Here is a 16,132-nt window from a genome sequence, read left to right as displayed (position 1 = left end):
TTAGAGTTGTGCATCCATTACCATAATCAATTTTAGAACATTTTAATTTTCCCAAGAAACAAACCCCATATCCCTTAGCTCTTACTCTTCAGTTCCCCTCATCTTTCCAGTCATTGGTAATCATTAATCTACTTTCTGTATCAGTAGATCTGCTAATTCTGGGCATTTCCTTTAATGGAATTATAAACATATGGACCTTTGTGATTGGCCTCTTTCACTTAGCAAAATGTTTTCAAGGTTCATCTATGTTGTAGTGTGCCTTTTTATTGCCAAATATTTTAATGTATGAATGTAACACATTTTATTTGTGCATTCATCAATTGATGGGAATTTGAGGTGTTTCTATGTTTGGTTATTAAGTAAGGCTGCTATGAACATTAATGTACAAGTTTTTCATAGACATATGTTTTCATTTCTTCTGGGTATATGCCTAGCAGTGGAGTTGTTGGATCTCACAGCAACTCTTTTTTTAACCATTTGAGGAACTACCAGACTGTTGTCTAAAGTGTCTGCACTGTTTTACATTTCTATCAGCAGCATATGAAATTTCAACTTCTTTACATCTTTGACAACTTTTGTTATTATTTGTCCTTTTGATTATAGCCATCTTACTGTGTATAAAGTGGTATCTCTCTGTAGACTTATTGTAGACTGGAGACTCTTGACATCTCAAAAAACCAGAAGAGATCCAAGTACAGGTCTTGTTTATTTTTCTTCCTTCTTTTAGGAAAAGAAAAAAACAAAAAGGAAAGTCTTATAGAAATATATTCAAATTGGCCTAGTTAATAAAGTTCTGTTTGACAGCAACATAGGATTAGCAAACCTTAAACTTCAGCCATTGACTGGAACCACAATGAGATTAGATGAGTATTATAAAAAACAGCATACAGTGTAAAAGCTGTAAAATCACACATAGGTATTAACTTGTGTGAGTTTTATACATTTCTTCTGCTTTGTGAACATAAAATATCTTCCAAACAAACAAAATAATAGGTTTATATTTCTCCATGTCCAGACAGTCAGGCATTTTAACTCTAAAATAATTCCTATTCTGAATGGCAAATAAAGCATATATACATACATAAATATATATAATATATGAAATTATTATATGCAATTATAGTATTTCCAGAGACAAAAAAAGATTAACTCCTTGCTTTGAAAAATGCTGACACTTTTTAAGAAAAAAGCTTCAAACCATTGTTGAAGCTCTAAAATATATATGTGTGTGTGTGTGTGTGTGTGTGTGTGTGTATACACACATATATATGTAAATGTATATGACTGTGGATTAAATGGCCTAGGTTGCTAAGTTACCAGATAAGAAGCAGAAAAAAATCAAGTCAGGCAAACATATAGTAAAAGAAGCTGAGAATAAGGGTTCCCCCCCCCTTGGAACCACACATTTGTGGGAAAATACAAACCCACAGAAAAATGACTGTAACAACATAATAATGATGGAAGGATAATAGTAAGCAGTGAATGATGCAGTAATCATGAAGTATGTGCTACTTGTCATAGAAATTGTATGGTTTACATTACAGCTTTATGTATAATTATGGTTTTAAAGAGCGGTTATTTTAAACTATATCAAGAGTAGTGACTTTATGTTGTTCAGAGTTTACGCTCAGAACTCCTTATACCATCATTGATAAATTAGTATAAATAAATCAGTAAAGGATTCATAGAAATTACCTTATGCCCATTATTTAAAAAAAATGGATGAAAATGCAAAGTGGCACCCCCTCTACACCCCCCCACACACACCATGAAGCAAGGGTTCTGTAGGCAAATTATTTTCACTGCATAAATCACATGATTTAGCTTTCATGGATAATTGTTCCAGGATTTTTTTTTTTTTTTTTTTTTTTTTTTGCTTATGGCAGATGTGTTCTTGAAAAATTATGCCTGTTGTAGAAAATTTGGAAAGAATCCTAGAACACCCAATTATGCAAGACTTATAGCTCATATAAGGGACACCTACTGTTTTAAAGGGAACATGGGATTTATAAATTTTCCACAAAGGAAGTTCTGTCTGAAAGATTTAATGGGACTGGGATTCAAACAAAAGATATTTGTTCTGTTTTTTGTTTTTCTGACACCCATTTTGTCAACACCAATTAATTATTAAGTGCCACGGTGGTTTGGAATCCCAGCATAAACATTTTACTCACATCTTATGAATCCACCTGATGTGCAGCCTAAGTAGAAATGTGTGAAGCATTGGGCATTTTGCCAGATGTTTATCTACCCCTGTCAATTTTTAATACTTGGAGAAGTTGCATAATTGTAAAATAGCTTTTCCCATGTAGAAAATCTATTTCCTGTTTTTTAAGAGTAAATTAATTTTAGAAGTTACTGACATAACATATTCTTCCTGGTAATTAGTTTATTTTGTTTTTATCTGCGTAAAATAATTTTATTAAATGCATCAAAAGATGATATTCATCTCTGCTAAGTAATATATCTATGTCCCCAAAGTAATACAATATATAATTGAAAAGCCCTTGGCATTATTTTACAGTACATGGTCAGCATAATTGGCTGAATTAGATTAGAAGCTGTTGAATAGTTTAGAATCAAGTTACAGACAACCACAAATTTATACCTTGTTGAGACTATGTAATTGAGTATATAATGAACATACTAAAAGTCTGAAATCATTTATTCCCTTAAAATTTGATTTTTTAAAGGAAGTTCTCAGATCTTTAAAAGTACAACATGTTTCCTTAATAGCTCCCTACTTAATTGTATTTTAAGATGACTTTCTGCCTTTGTTGTTTAGTAATACTTATGGAGTTGGTACTCGATACTAACCTTATTTTGATACGTGATATCATAGGGTAAGATTAATTATAGCATAAGAGCTATTTATTAAGCATAGGCATAATGTTATATATGATTTATATGTATTCTTATCAGTCCTCCAACTAGCATGCAAACATCTTCTCTTTACAAACTTTATTCATGAGGTTTGGAAGATTAGGTAAAAAAGACCAATAACACGGACTAGTAAAAGTAAGTCTATGCAGTAGATGACTCCAAAGCTCGTGTTTTGTTCCACTAAGACATGCCACTTCCAGTTATTTTCACTATTTCTTCATAAAGGTATCTGTTTCAGTAAAAGGGATTTTGTGTCATTTTACTATCAGAAAGTGAAAGATGTAAACATAATTTAAAATAATTAAGTCTTTTGGGGACGGCGACAGAGTAGGTCTTTGGAGCCACCCCTGGAGCCGAGCTATCTTGTCTCTTCCTGTTTCACCCCCCTTTGCAAACAATAAAGGACGTTCATATGGAAAACAGAACAAAACTAAAAACAAAACCAAAAGCAATAATAATTAATAAGGAAGAACAAATGAGTTGTCATTTCAAGTAAAACAGTAACAGCAATATTCTGAGGAGAAGGAGGAGAGAAGGAAGAAATGGAGGAGAGGAAGATAAGGATGAGAACAAATAAATGAAATAATAGAAAAGAAAAAACACAAGTAGAAGTTAAAATATAATAAAATCAGGTTTCTTGCAACCATGAATCTGTATTTAATGATATTGCCTTAGATATAAAATGTGATAATACATAATGTTTTCAATGAAGATATCTGAACTTAAAACTCCCCAGTTGCTTTCAGTCATTATTTCAAATTTCCCAGAGTATTCCTTTTACTTTTTTTTCCATTATAAATACTAATTCTTTTTCCTGAATACACTGCAATCTCCTCAACCTCAGAAGTCTTGGGACTAATGATTTTTCTGCAAAGTAAATATAAATATATTAAGGCCAATATTTGAAAGATTGTTTTGTATTTCTTCTCTGCTGCATCCAGTAATTTTCCTTAATACAGATGGAAATAATCCCCTTATTTGAAATGTATTCCATTTGGTGATTCCATCATTGGACCTCTAACAAAATTCCTATCACACTTTACCATCTAAGAAAATTCCTATCATACTTCCTTGCTTGTGAATTGATGATTGATCTTTCTTATTCTTTCTTTCCTTTCTTGTTTTCCCCACTCTTTCTTGTACTTTTTCTTTTCTTTTGTCCTTTGGATGTTAAGTCTGCCACCATGCATGGTGCCTCCAATGAAGGTAAATACAACACATCATTCCTTTTGGCCCTTTGGCACAATGACATTTATATGTTCATTTCACTTCTCTCATAGACTTTCTGGTGTCTCTCTGAAACACTCAAATCCATTTCCAATCCTAAATTTAAACATTGCATTCCAAACCTTTTATTGTCCCAGCTGTTATATTGTCCCAACTCTTATTATATAAACATTCCTAATGTAACTCATCAAATAATTACTGCAAATTGATAATCAAAAGAAATAAAATGTAGATATAATTGTTCATAAATATGAATGTAGACATATATATCATTTAAATACAAGTTAGGGAGATTTGGAGTAATAGTGGATCAAGCCAGATATTTCTTTTTCACCTAAAATATTTTTGCTGTCCAGAATTAGTGAAATAGTTCTACTCCATGAAGTCCTTGGTCTATAGAACAGAAAACAGAATAATGAAGAAGGAAACAATGAATCACTTAATCCCTGTGATGGTAAAGTTTATGTTAACTAGACATGAGGTGCTCAGACTAAATTCTGGGTGTGTCTGTGAAGATATTTCTGGATGAAATAAACCATATGAAGCAGTGGACTCAGTAAAGTAGATTGTCCTCCCCACTGTGCATGGGCATCATTCAAACTTGAGCCCTTAATAGAACAAATGTAGAAAAATGAGGAATTCATGCCTTTTTTTCCCCCCCCGGCCTTCCTGCTTGAACTGAGCCATCTCATCTCCTCTCTGCTGTCGTTGGACTGGATCTACACCATCAACTCCCCTGGTTCTCAGGACTTCAGACTTGGAATAAATTATATCACTAGCTCTTCATGGTCTCCAGCTTGTGGACAGCCAATCATTGGACTTCTCAGCCTCCATAATCATCTGGGATAATCTCATAATAAATCTCTTTCTCCTTTATACATGCACATATAATATAATACATATAATCTCTATATGATCTATATAAAATACATAATCTATATATAATATGTACTTATATAGATCTATCTATCTATATAGATCTATCTGTCCCATTTCTGTGGAGAACCCTGATTAATACATTCACCTAACCATACCTCTTTATAAGTGAAGCCAGAACATATAGTCATTATTCTGAGCAGCCGTGTGTCCAGGTAAATATTTATTTAAAATAAAAATTAAAAAAAGAACAACTTTAAAATATATTTAGGTATCTCAGACAATAGCAGTTCTTTGTATCTTTGAAAGAACAAAATCGTGATAAAGTACAATTAGGAAAATAAAGACAAAACAGTTTATTTATTTATTTTATCTTAAGATTTTATTTATTTATTTGAGAGAGAAAGACAGAAATAGGGAGAGAGAGCACAAGCTGGGAGGAGAGGGAGAAGCAGGCTCCCCACTGAGCTGGGAGCCTGACGTGAGGCTCCATCCCAGGACCCTGGGATCATGACCTGAGCCAGAAGCAGACGCTTAACTGACTGAGCCACCCAGGTGCCCTGACAAATCAGTTTATATAAAGAAATAATGACTAGGAATGCCATGGGTGAACACTTAAAATTATATTAAACCTTCAGAAAAAGACTAAATGGTTGTGCACAGTAAGCAGTAAGCAGATTAAAAATATGAAAGAACCATTCATGATACCTTTGAGGGACTTCAGTATAACCTCAACATCCAATACGTGTTTTAAAAGAGGAGAAGAATACAGGGAATGATAAGCACCTTACATTTAAGTAGAGAGTAGCTGAGCTTTTAGCTCTTTTATAATCATGAGTTCTTAACCTGAAGTGCATGCTAAGTAAAAAGCAAATAACATAAAATTAAATCCACATTTAGGCATATCTGCGAAATTGCAAGCCATCAAGAATTAAAAACAAAAGAAAACAAAAAGCTTCTAGAGAGAAAAGAGATTATCTAAAAGAGAAAAACTCATATTGATAATAGATCAGTAATCATATGTAGTACATACAGACAGATAACAAAATACTAGATCAACTTGCCGAAGGAAAATCAGTAAAATTTGTGGCACAAGTGAGAGTGTATGACATTTTATCTGATGCCTTACAACCCACAGACTTCATGAAAGAAATATTGAAAGCTTTACTTCACCAATAAGAAAGTGTAAACAGAGGCAGGACGTGAGATGAAAGAACAAATGATAACCAAATACATTGTAAAGTATCTCAACACTGGTTATAAAAATTACATGTATTACTTCAAAACACTTAAATAACATTGAGGCTAAAATTCTCTGCAACTGAAATAGTTCTCTATTGTTGCCTTAACAAATTATATAAATTTAAGCCACTAAATTCATTATTTTATGGCTCTGTGGGTCAGACATTCAGTAAGTGTTACCCTGTAGAAAAATCGAAGTGCAGGTGAATCTGTGATCCTCTCTAGAGGTTTTACGGGAAAATGTGTTTCCTGATCACTTGGGATATTGCCAGGATTCAATTCCCTGAGGTTGTAGGACCAAGGTCTCCATTTTTTTACTGGCTGTCATCTGAGGGCCATTTCTAACAGTGAGGCCATGAAATTCTTTTGCTTGTACTCTCTTCCCTGCATCCTGAAAGCCAACAGTAGCTTGTTCTTTCCACATTACATCACTCTGACCTGTTCCATTGTCCATCCCCCTCTGACTTTCTCTTCCTTTTCTTAAGATTTCGTGTGATTATATGGGATCCATTCAGATAATCTAAAATAATCTCCCTGTTGTAAGGAAGTGATAAGTAACATTGATTCAAGCTGCAACTCCCAATTCCTCTTTGCCAATAATGTAACATATTGACATTTGAAAAAGATTGACATATACGCAGATTTCAGTCATCATTTGCCTCTTTTCCAGATACCCAGTAGTAGAAAGCCCTGAATTCTCTACAAAAAAAAAAAAAAAAAAAAAATCAAATTTACTCAGACCTGTGCTTTGCTGGCACTGACTCTGACCCCAGAAGGGTCGACCATTAAATTTTCAGGAATCATGAGTCAGTTATTAAATATAGCCATTATTATGAAGTATATTATATAGAACTTAAAATTAAATGAATGTTACAAAAACAAAGATAACAAATAATGAATATATCAATTTCTATTTAACTAATTTGACCATTTTCTGTGCTCTTGAAGTTATTTGCATCCGTGTGTCTGGAGGGTGGAAATATTCTATAATGGCATTCTATGGAACTTTTGTCTTACTCTCTAATGTTAAAGAAAATACCAACCAACGTTCATGTTGTGACTATATTCATTCATAAATCACAACCATACTTTGTTTAAGGATGCAAGCATTTGGCAAAAATTAATCGAAGCCTTCTATGAGAGACAATTAACAAAATGGAATTTATAATATAAACTACTGCATTTTATTATAATATGGAAACTGTGGGCTACTCATTGTTTATATAAGAAAATATATAATAATCATATATACATCATAACTTTTTGAAGAGCTGGTTTTTAAAATTTCTCTAGCATGCTGATTCTGGGGCATTCAAATTGGTTTTATTATAATTCTCACAAATTAAAAAGAAAGTTCTGATATGAAGAAATTTCCTTCTTGGAACATGTTAGGTTAATGTGATGAGTGCTTTCATATGTGTGTGTTAGCTTTTGATTATTTTTTCATGTGTACATTCCCATTGTACCATGCCCTTTGACATTCAGATAAATAGTATCCATTCATCCTGGTTTTTTAAACAACAAAATTATTCAACACAAGAAGCACATCTGCCAAATTGTATATTCCAGACATTTCCGTTGATCTTTTCAGATACTTAGTGATGCCCCCTTTATAATGTAAAAGCAGAAACAGGCTGCCCCTAAAGCTTCCTTTGTCAAAAATGCATTAAGATGACACACAGTGAAGGTTTTCTTTCAATGTTTGTATAAGCTGGAGGATTAAAAAGGAAAGTAATTTTGTGGCTATTTTTGAAAAGCAATGATAAAGAGTTTTCCTAAAAATTATGTCACCAGATATGTATTTCAAATATGGTGTCATTTTGCAATGAAGGTATTTCAGCTCTTGCCTGTTAGGGGAATACAGGGAATATATAATCACATGGGAGAATAACACAACTCTAAAGTCACTTTCATAGCTATACATTTAGGGTCTATGTGGCTAAGTTATGACATAGCTTCCCCTCAGATTTGACAGTCGTACTTTCAGAAGATTTTAAAACAGTAAATAAGCCAACCTTTTTGAGCTGAATGTAAAATGGGAGTTAAATATATTTATAGGATATGCTTTCATTGCTCTAAGTTTCATATTTCTTTATTTGAAATTATAATCATCCTGTAGTAGGCTTGTTCTGTCAAAACCATATCATGGTGCATTTTGATTCTTCAAAACTAAAAATGTCAGGGCCTGCTATTAAAAAAAGTCCCAGGGATCTAATGTACAGCATGACAACTATAGTTAGTAACACTGTATTGCATATTTGAAAGTGGATAAGAGATTAACTCTTAAATAGTTTTCATCACAAGAAAAAGAAATTCTGTAACTATATGTGTGGTGACGGATGTTAACTAGACTTATTACAGTGGTCATTTCACAATATGTACAAATGTCCAACCACGTCATATACCTGAAAACTAATATAATGTTGTATGTCAGTTATACATCAATAAAAAAAATCTTTAAAAATAATCTGAAAGTTGTGTGTGTGTGTGTGTGTGTGTGTGTGTGTGTGTATATTCACATGGCTCTAGTAGAATTAGTGACCAAAATTACTTTAGATTCAATTTTCATGTTTTGTTATTTATATTCTCTTTGCTATCTCGTATGTCTCTTACCCTTAAATCTTCAGAGGTTTTAAATATGATCTTCCAGATCAACTATAAGGCAACAACATGATAATTCAAACATTTCATTACTAATCTGCACCCTATTTTATTTCAGTCACCCACCATTGTTTTACTTAATCCCGTCACAGTAGACACCCTTTATTTTTAGTTTCTTATGGTTAAACCCAGGTGGCTTTGCTTAACAATTTTTACTCTGAATCCTTAGGGTAGTCTGAAGTATAGTCATTAAATCCTGTACTCCTAATGCCTCTTCTCTTCCTTCCATTTAATTTATGGAGAAGGTTATCACCCTGTAGGATAATCATGTCATCTTAGCTTCAAAATTTCTCTTATACATTTTTTTTTTCTTTCTCATTCTTTAGTCCAGTGAGGAGTGGTGTTTTTTTCCTAATTGATGGCTTCTATTCCAGACTCCACATTGCAAGCCCTTGTGTGCCAGTGCTGTGGGAGGAAATGTCATAGAAAAGAGCGTATCAGCTTTGCTTGCTGAGAAGATGCCTCAGAGGGGGCTGGAAGTGTCCCTTCCTGGCAGAAAAGCGAGTGGCATTCGGGAGAGAGGAGAAACAGATGGTGACTCTGAAAAAAAGGACATGATAATGTCCCCTCCTCATAAAATAAGCCTGAATTGAGCATGAACATTTCATGGTGAGCAATAAATGTGGTAGGTCAACTCCCAAGTGATGCACATGGTAAATAAGGACCAAGCTCTTGATTGCAGAAGTATGGAAAGTACAGACCTCAACTGAAGTTACCGTCATTAGTGAAGTTAGAAATAAAGTTGTGCTTTTAGTGCCCAAAAGGAAAGATGATTCACAGCTCGTTTCAATAAAGCAAAGCAATAAACACAAAAATATTAGATTTTAAATAAGGAGAAACATGTAGAGTTTAAATTTATGTTCATAAAATGTTGATCTATTTTGTTTTCAGTCCCTTACTATATAATTCTGTAGCGAGGATGATTCTTTAACATAAAATATACCCCGGGAGAATAAAGTAAGGTATATATATATTTTTTTTTACCAAGTTGTCATTTTGAGAAGCTAATCCTTGATATAACTTTAAGTTGCATGTTCATACTTCAGTGTATCATCTATCAAGTTTGTATCATGTCTGTTTTTCCCCAGTAAGAAAAAGAGTACTCAGTGTTCTTATGCTATTCTCTATTTTATTTCTTCTCCACCCATTTCAGTATTTTAGAGCAAATAGTACTTTTTTCTATTGGTTATATTTCAGTCTTACAATGTCATTATTAGCCCCTACTTGGAGTTCTATCAACATTTGACAGTATCTATTAATTGTGAATGGAGACAATTGTGACAGTATTAATTAATTGTGAAAGGAGAATATTAATGCCCCTACCTTTCTACTCTCGTGGCTTTCCCCAGCCCCACATCCCAAACTTGTCATCTATTAATTGAATTTTACATTTTGCACTATCATCTTATTCAGACATTTATTTAATACTATCCACTGGTGGATCTTATATGTTGAAATCAAAATAAAAGTCTTTACAGGGGGGCAGCGGGGGTGGCTCAGTCGGTTAAGTGTCTGCCTTTGGCTCAGGTCATGATCTCAGGGTCCTGGGATGGTCCCTGCTCAGCGGGGGAGTCTGCTTCTTCCTCTCCCTCTGCCCCTTCCCCCGACTCGTGCTCTTTCTCTCTTTTCCTCTCTCTCTCTCCCTCCCTCTCTCTCTCTCTCTCAAATAAATAAATAAAATCTTTAACAAAAAGTCTTTACAGTGTACTGATTATGTAAGATTTGTCAAGGCAGTGTAAATACATTTCCTGTGCCATTTGTGAGAATATAGATAGCCAGTGTCAAAGTGTAATGAACTTTGTTCTGTTCTCTGTTAATAATGAAAATCCATGTGATATTTGAGTCGATTTCATATTTTAATCACATAGATTATAAACAACTTATAATTTTTGTGGTGTATTAATTGCCTGCCTTTTCTATTGGATAATGATTTGCCTACATAATTATACCTTCTCATGGATCCTGTATGTTGTTTTACCGTATTTATCCCACATAGCTTTTTCCAAAAGGGAATGCTTGCTTGCTAACTTTATTATGCAATTTATAACACTACTGTCTGAAGTCCACTCCTAGTGGCTTTTCAATTCTACCTCTTGATTTTCTGCAACTATTTTTTTTTTTTTCTGAAGTACATACCCAAGTTTACTCAGAAAAGATTGGTTTAACCTTTTCTAGTCCTTGCATTCCTGAAATTGTCTTTAGTTTACCCTCACATTTTGTCAGAATAGTGATGCCTAAGTTCAAAATAATTTTACCTATGTACTATGAAGATTTTTCACTTGTTCTCTATATCACACAAGGATTTCCATCAATAGGCTGGTGACAAATGGATTCCACTCCCCTTATGGATTCCCTAGTAGTGTGGTTTTTTCCTTTTTTTCTCCAAACTTATAATTCATCTGAGGTTCTGAGGTGTCTAGATTGATATCTGCCTTTACCCTGTTCAGCACAGTATATACTCCCTTTCATTCGAAAACCTTATTTACTTCAGCTTTATTACTTCTGTGATATTTTGCTCCTACTCATACCTTCACTTTTTTTTTTCTTTTTGTTAGATCTTCTTTCCAGGACCTCTATTTGAATATTCGTCCTCCTCCATTTATTCTACCTATATTGTGTATTCTTCCATATACTTGCTTCATCTTCTGGAAAATTAATTTAGGTTTATATTTTGCCCCTTCTCTAGCCCTTATTTATCATTGTAGAAATCACAGTTTTTATTTCTAATAAATGTTTCTTCTCCTCACCTACTTCTTCTATTCCCTCTTCCTATTTCCTGTTTCTTTCTATAGAATTACTTCCAAAATCTCTCTGCATAAGATATTTTAATCCTCTTTCTCTTCTACTTAGTTGTCTTCTCTTTGCTATCTCGTATGTCTCTTACCCTTAAATCTTCAGAGGTTTTAAATATGATCTTCCAGATCAACTATAAGGCAACAACATGATAATTCAAACATTTCATTACTAATCTGCACCCTATTTTATTTCAGTCACCCACCATTGTTTTACTTAATCCCTTCACAGTAGACACCCTTTATTTTTAGTTTCTTATGGTTAAACACAGGTGGCTTTGCTTAACAATTTTTGATTTTTGATTTTTATTCTTCATGCTTTCAGTTTTTTCTCATATGGCTGGTGACTGTTGATGTTTAAATTTAAAATTTAAAAAGATAATTTTGATTTTTGTTCTTCATGCTTTCAGTTTTTTTTGATTTTTATTCTTCATGCTTTCAGTTTTTCTCATATGGCTGTTGACTGTTGATGTTTAAATTTAAAATTTAAAAAGATAACTATTTTAGGTTGATGTGATTGACTTATTTTGTTCTTTCATGAGGATTGCTTCTTCAGTAGATCTCCCCACTTTTACTTTAAAAATAATCTTCCATACTTCACAATAAATGCTAATATTTTAGTTTCTTTAATATTAGTTACCTGCTATAATATAGGATCCACCAGTACCTCACTTTAAAAAGTAGGCCTCAAAAGCATTCTATTACTGCTTCTTTAATTTATTAACAATTTGAAAAATCCAGAAGATTTTACTTCTCCACTTTGTAAGTTGTTATTAAATATGTATCTTGCTTTGAATTTGAATAGATTTCAATAGCCACCTCTAAGCTCCATGAAACAAGACTAAGACATGAGTGATCATATGAATTTTTATGAAAATTTTACGCAGTGAACTATGAGATAAAATTTATCATCACTGAGGCAAAGCAGATGACATAAAATGTAGGATATTGAAGTAGACAGATAGCAGAGTAAAATTTCTATAAGCTGTCTACAGGAGGAATGTATTATGAAAAGGTATCAAAAAGAACTTTCCTGTGATTAGAATAATCTGCGGTACTATATACATTCTTTTGATACAAATAATTCCATAGAATATTTACTTTGTTGTAGAGCTTAAATTTCTTTAAATACTATGTGAAGTATAATTTTTAGGAAATGAACAATTGAAAATATTATAAGATGAAGACTTACTGATGATTTCATCTTGCCCATAAAATTATGACATATTACTATTCTTTCAGTATTGTATAGAGATGATGTCATTGCAAATAAGTGGGTGAAAAAAAATATAGGGAAAAATATGGTTGCTACTGAATCGGTGTAGCAGAGAGGTGTGTTATGTAATGTGCATTTTATTGTAGGTTTAACAGGAAAGCACAGTATTTATTTGACTATTAATTTATTTTTACAATTAAAGATTTCCTGCAAGGGAATCTGTCCAAGTAATCTATTATGAGATATTTTGTCATTAAAATATTAAAATAAGATCATAAAGATAAGACGTTGTGAGGTCAACTAGTACCGATTTTAAATTTATTTATAATAATTCAAAGCAAGTTTTTTCTTCAAAATGCTTCCAATGAAATTTTACAAAACTCATAGTTAATTTCATTTATACATGCTAAATTATATTTTCCTTATTGGTTGTTGAAACAGGAGATAGGACATAATATAATACTATATATAATTTAATATGATACATCTAATACATAATATGGGTATATATAAAATATAATAATGTAGTTGGGAAGGGTCTTAAAGGTCTTCTATGTCAAACCCCCTTCTAATTCTTAAATACCAGCTGAAGCATCTAAAACCTTCTAATGTGTGTGTTTTAAAAGTCTTTTTTCGTATGCCTTTGAAATTTGACCATGTAAAATATGTTTTATTTCAAGTTATGTTATCAGTATATTATTTTATTACAAGATTTTTGTGAAGAATATATTTTCTTATTAAATTCTGTTCCTCAGCACTTAGATCTGCTTCTGCTACTCAATAAAATTATGATACATGGGTCAAGATACATAAGTATTAGGAGGCTTAGAACATTACAGAAAAAAATTGTTAGGATATCTGTAGTTGTTATTGTCTCCTTGCTATTTTGCCAATAATAATTTATTGATATTAACTAGTTAATTATGTGCTATAATTGGAATTGTAGGCATCATTTATTTTGGTTAATTTGCAAATATGAATGAGACTATTGCTTTGTTTTGGGCAACGTATTATTTTATTTATTTATTTATTATTTTATTATGTTATGTTAATCACCATATATTACATCATTAGTTTTTGATGTAGTGTTCCACGATTCATTGTTTGCGTATAACACCCAGTGCTCCATTCAGTACTTGCCCTCTTTAATATCCATCACCAGGCTAACCCATTCCCCCACCCTCTCCCCTCTAGAACCCTCAGTTTGTTTCTCAGAGTCCATAGTCTCTCATGGTTCGTCTCCCCCTCCGATTTCCCCCCCTTCATTTTTTCCTTCCTGCTATCTTCTTTTTTTTTTTTTTAACATATAATGTATTATTTGTTTCAGAGGTACAGTTCTGTGATTCAACAGTCTATTATTGATAGTAACCTGAAGACATCATAGATGATCCATCTATTATTTCAGGAAATATTTATTGAGCACCCATTATATATCCTGCTCTTTATAAATTGTATTTGAAAATAAAGTGTGAATTACTGATGTGTCTGAATCATATTGGAGGAATATTAGAGAAACCATCTGTGCTAAAACTATCTGAGCTTATTTGTGACTTATTAGAGAAGAAAAAAGTTGAAGTAGATTCTCTGTTAAATGACATCCAGCATAAAATTACTAACATTAATTAATACTGTATTTACAAGTAATGTTGGAAGATATATTTGTAGTGATTTACATCTATATGACACAGCATAAAAAACTGCCAATGTGTCTTTCCACATTCAGTTTCTGGCTTAAAACTCAATTCATATGTTTTTAACCCCTTCTGGAAACCCTAAAAATTTTGACATTTAAACTTGGGGAAGATATTTGTCAACCAATAATTTGATTAGAATAACATTTTTGCAGCTGTTTTGCTGATAAAGTGCCAGGCATCTTTGAAAATATACTTGGTTTTGCTGCTTCAGTGATGAAGTTCCACATATCATCGTGATTCATTGTATCATTTTTTGGCAAGCATTGTCATTAGAAACATCTTTAAAACATCAAAGTAAGTTTTTTTCTTGTTCTTTAATAGACACTACCTTAATAAGAGCCAGGGAATTGATTCAACACATTTTCAAGTAGCTGTGTCAAGAGATTGAAGAAAAAAGATGTAAAGCTATTTTTTTAATATATTGGACAAGTCATGAAGGTGGAGTGTGCTGAGATGAGGATGTTTGGTATACAACACTCTGTTTATACTGGGCCTTTTGGGCATGCTTTTTTTCCCCAACCAAAGTATAAAAGGAATTTTCTAAAAATGTATTTTTTTCTTTTTGTTTGCTTAAGTTCAGTCTGGCTGCTAGTTTGAGAAAAGACTAGACTAAGGACAAATGAGGAATCAGATACTCTAATTAAGGAAATGAAACAATAATCTAGTCAAGAAAAGATGGTGGCTTGCATTAAGATGGAGCCATTAATTTTCAGGTAAACGAACAGATTTGAGCTATATTTTGTGTTTAGTTTCTGGACTTAGTAACTTGTGTAAATTGGCACTACGCATTGAACTGCAATACCTGGAAATGTGCATGTGTGTGTGTATCAGTGTCTGTGTGTGTTTGCATGTGTACACATGAAGGGTGGAAAATCCATGGTCCCTTAATGGAAGTTTTTATTTGAATATATCTATGAGATAGCTAAGAGGATATGCCAGTAATGTAGTTGAAAATATGATTCTAAACTCAAATCAAGTATTTGAACTGGAGAGAAAAAAATCAGAATTTTCAAGGAGGAGATGATATAAAAAGCAGTAAAAATAATAATGCCTCTTAGGGAGAGTGGTAAAAACAAAAAGAAGTCTGAGGTCTAACCCATGAAGAGGTCTGAGGTTTAGAGTTGTGCAGAAAAAGAGACAGAATTTAAATTATCATAAGAGATAAAAGAGAAACAGTAGAGTATGATATTAAAGAACCAAGAGAAGAGAGCTAATTAAGATAACAAAAGATTCCATCATGAATTTATTATAGGAGGGGCAGTGGTGGCCTAGGAAAGTGCAGGATCAGGAGCATGTTAGAAAATTAAGTAAATTTATAGTGTGTGGAGGGGTAAGAGTTGTGAAAACAGAGGCAGTTTGTCTTTTCAGTAGGAGGGAAAAGGAACTTTGTGGTACATGAAACTGAGGAAATAACCAAGGGAGTGGCATCCTCACGGAGAAGAGAGAAAATGGGGTCTAAGGCAAAAATGAAGCATGCGCTTTGAAATGGAAACATTGCTGTAATTGTATTCTTGGTTATAAGAAGAAGGATGGGTCTCAAT

The 16,132-nt window shown here is 32.8% G+C and overlaps 1 long non-coding RNA gene across 4 annotated transcripts in view; it reads right to left on the bottom strand.

Moving 5' to 3' along the window:
* Positions 1-602: 602 nt before the first annotated feature.
* LOC144381474 (uncharacterized) overlaps positions 603-16,132 on the bottom strand; it is a 232,783-nt gene continuing 217,253 nt past the window's right edge. For 2 of the 4 annotated variants that reach the window (XR_013446718.1, XR_013446720.1), the window contains one exon: positions 603-720. This is a non-coding gene — a long non-coding RNA (uncharacterized LOC144381474). Of the gene's footprint in view, positions 721-5,371; positions 6,928-16,132 lie in introns of those variants that run through there. The other 2 variants (XR_013446717.1, XR_013446719.1) reach the window with 1 other exon arrangement.

This window comes from Halichoerus grypus, chromosome 4, assembly GCF_964656455.1.
Source record: "Halichoerus grypus chromosome 4, mHalGry1.hap1.1, whole genome shotgun sequence".
NCBI classification, from domain to species: domain Eukaryota; kingdom Metazoa; phylum Chordata; class Mammalia; order Carnivora; family Phocidae; genus Halichoerus; species Halichoerus grypus.
This window is presented reverse-complemented; position numbering and strand designations above follow the sequence as displayed.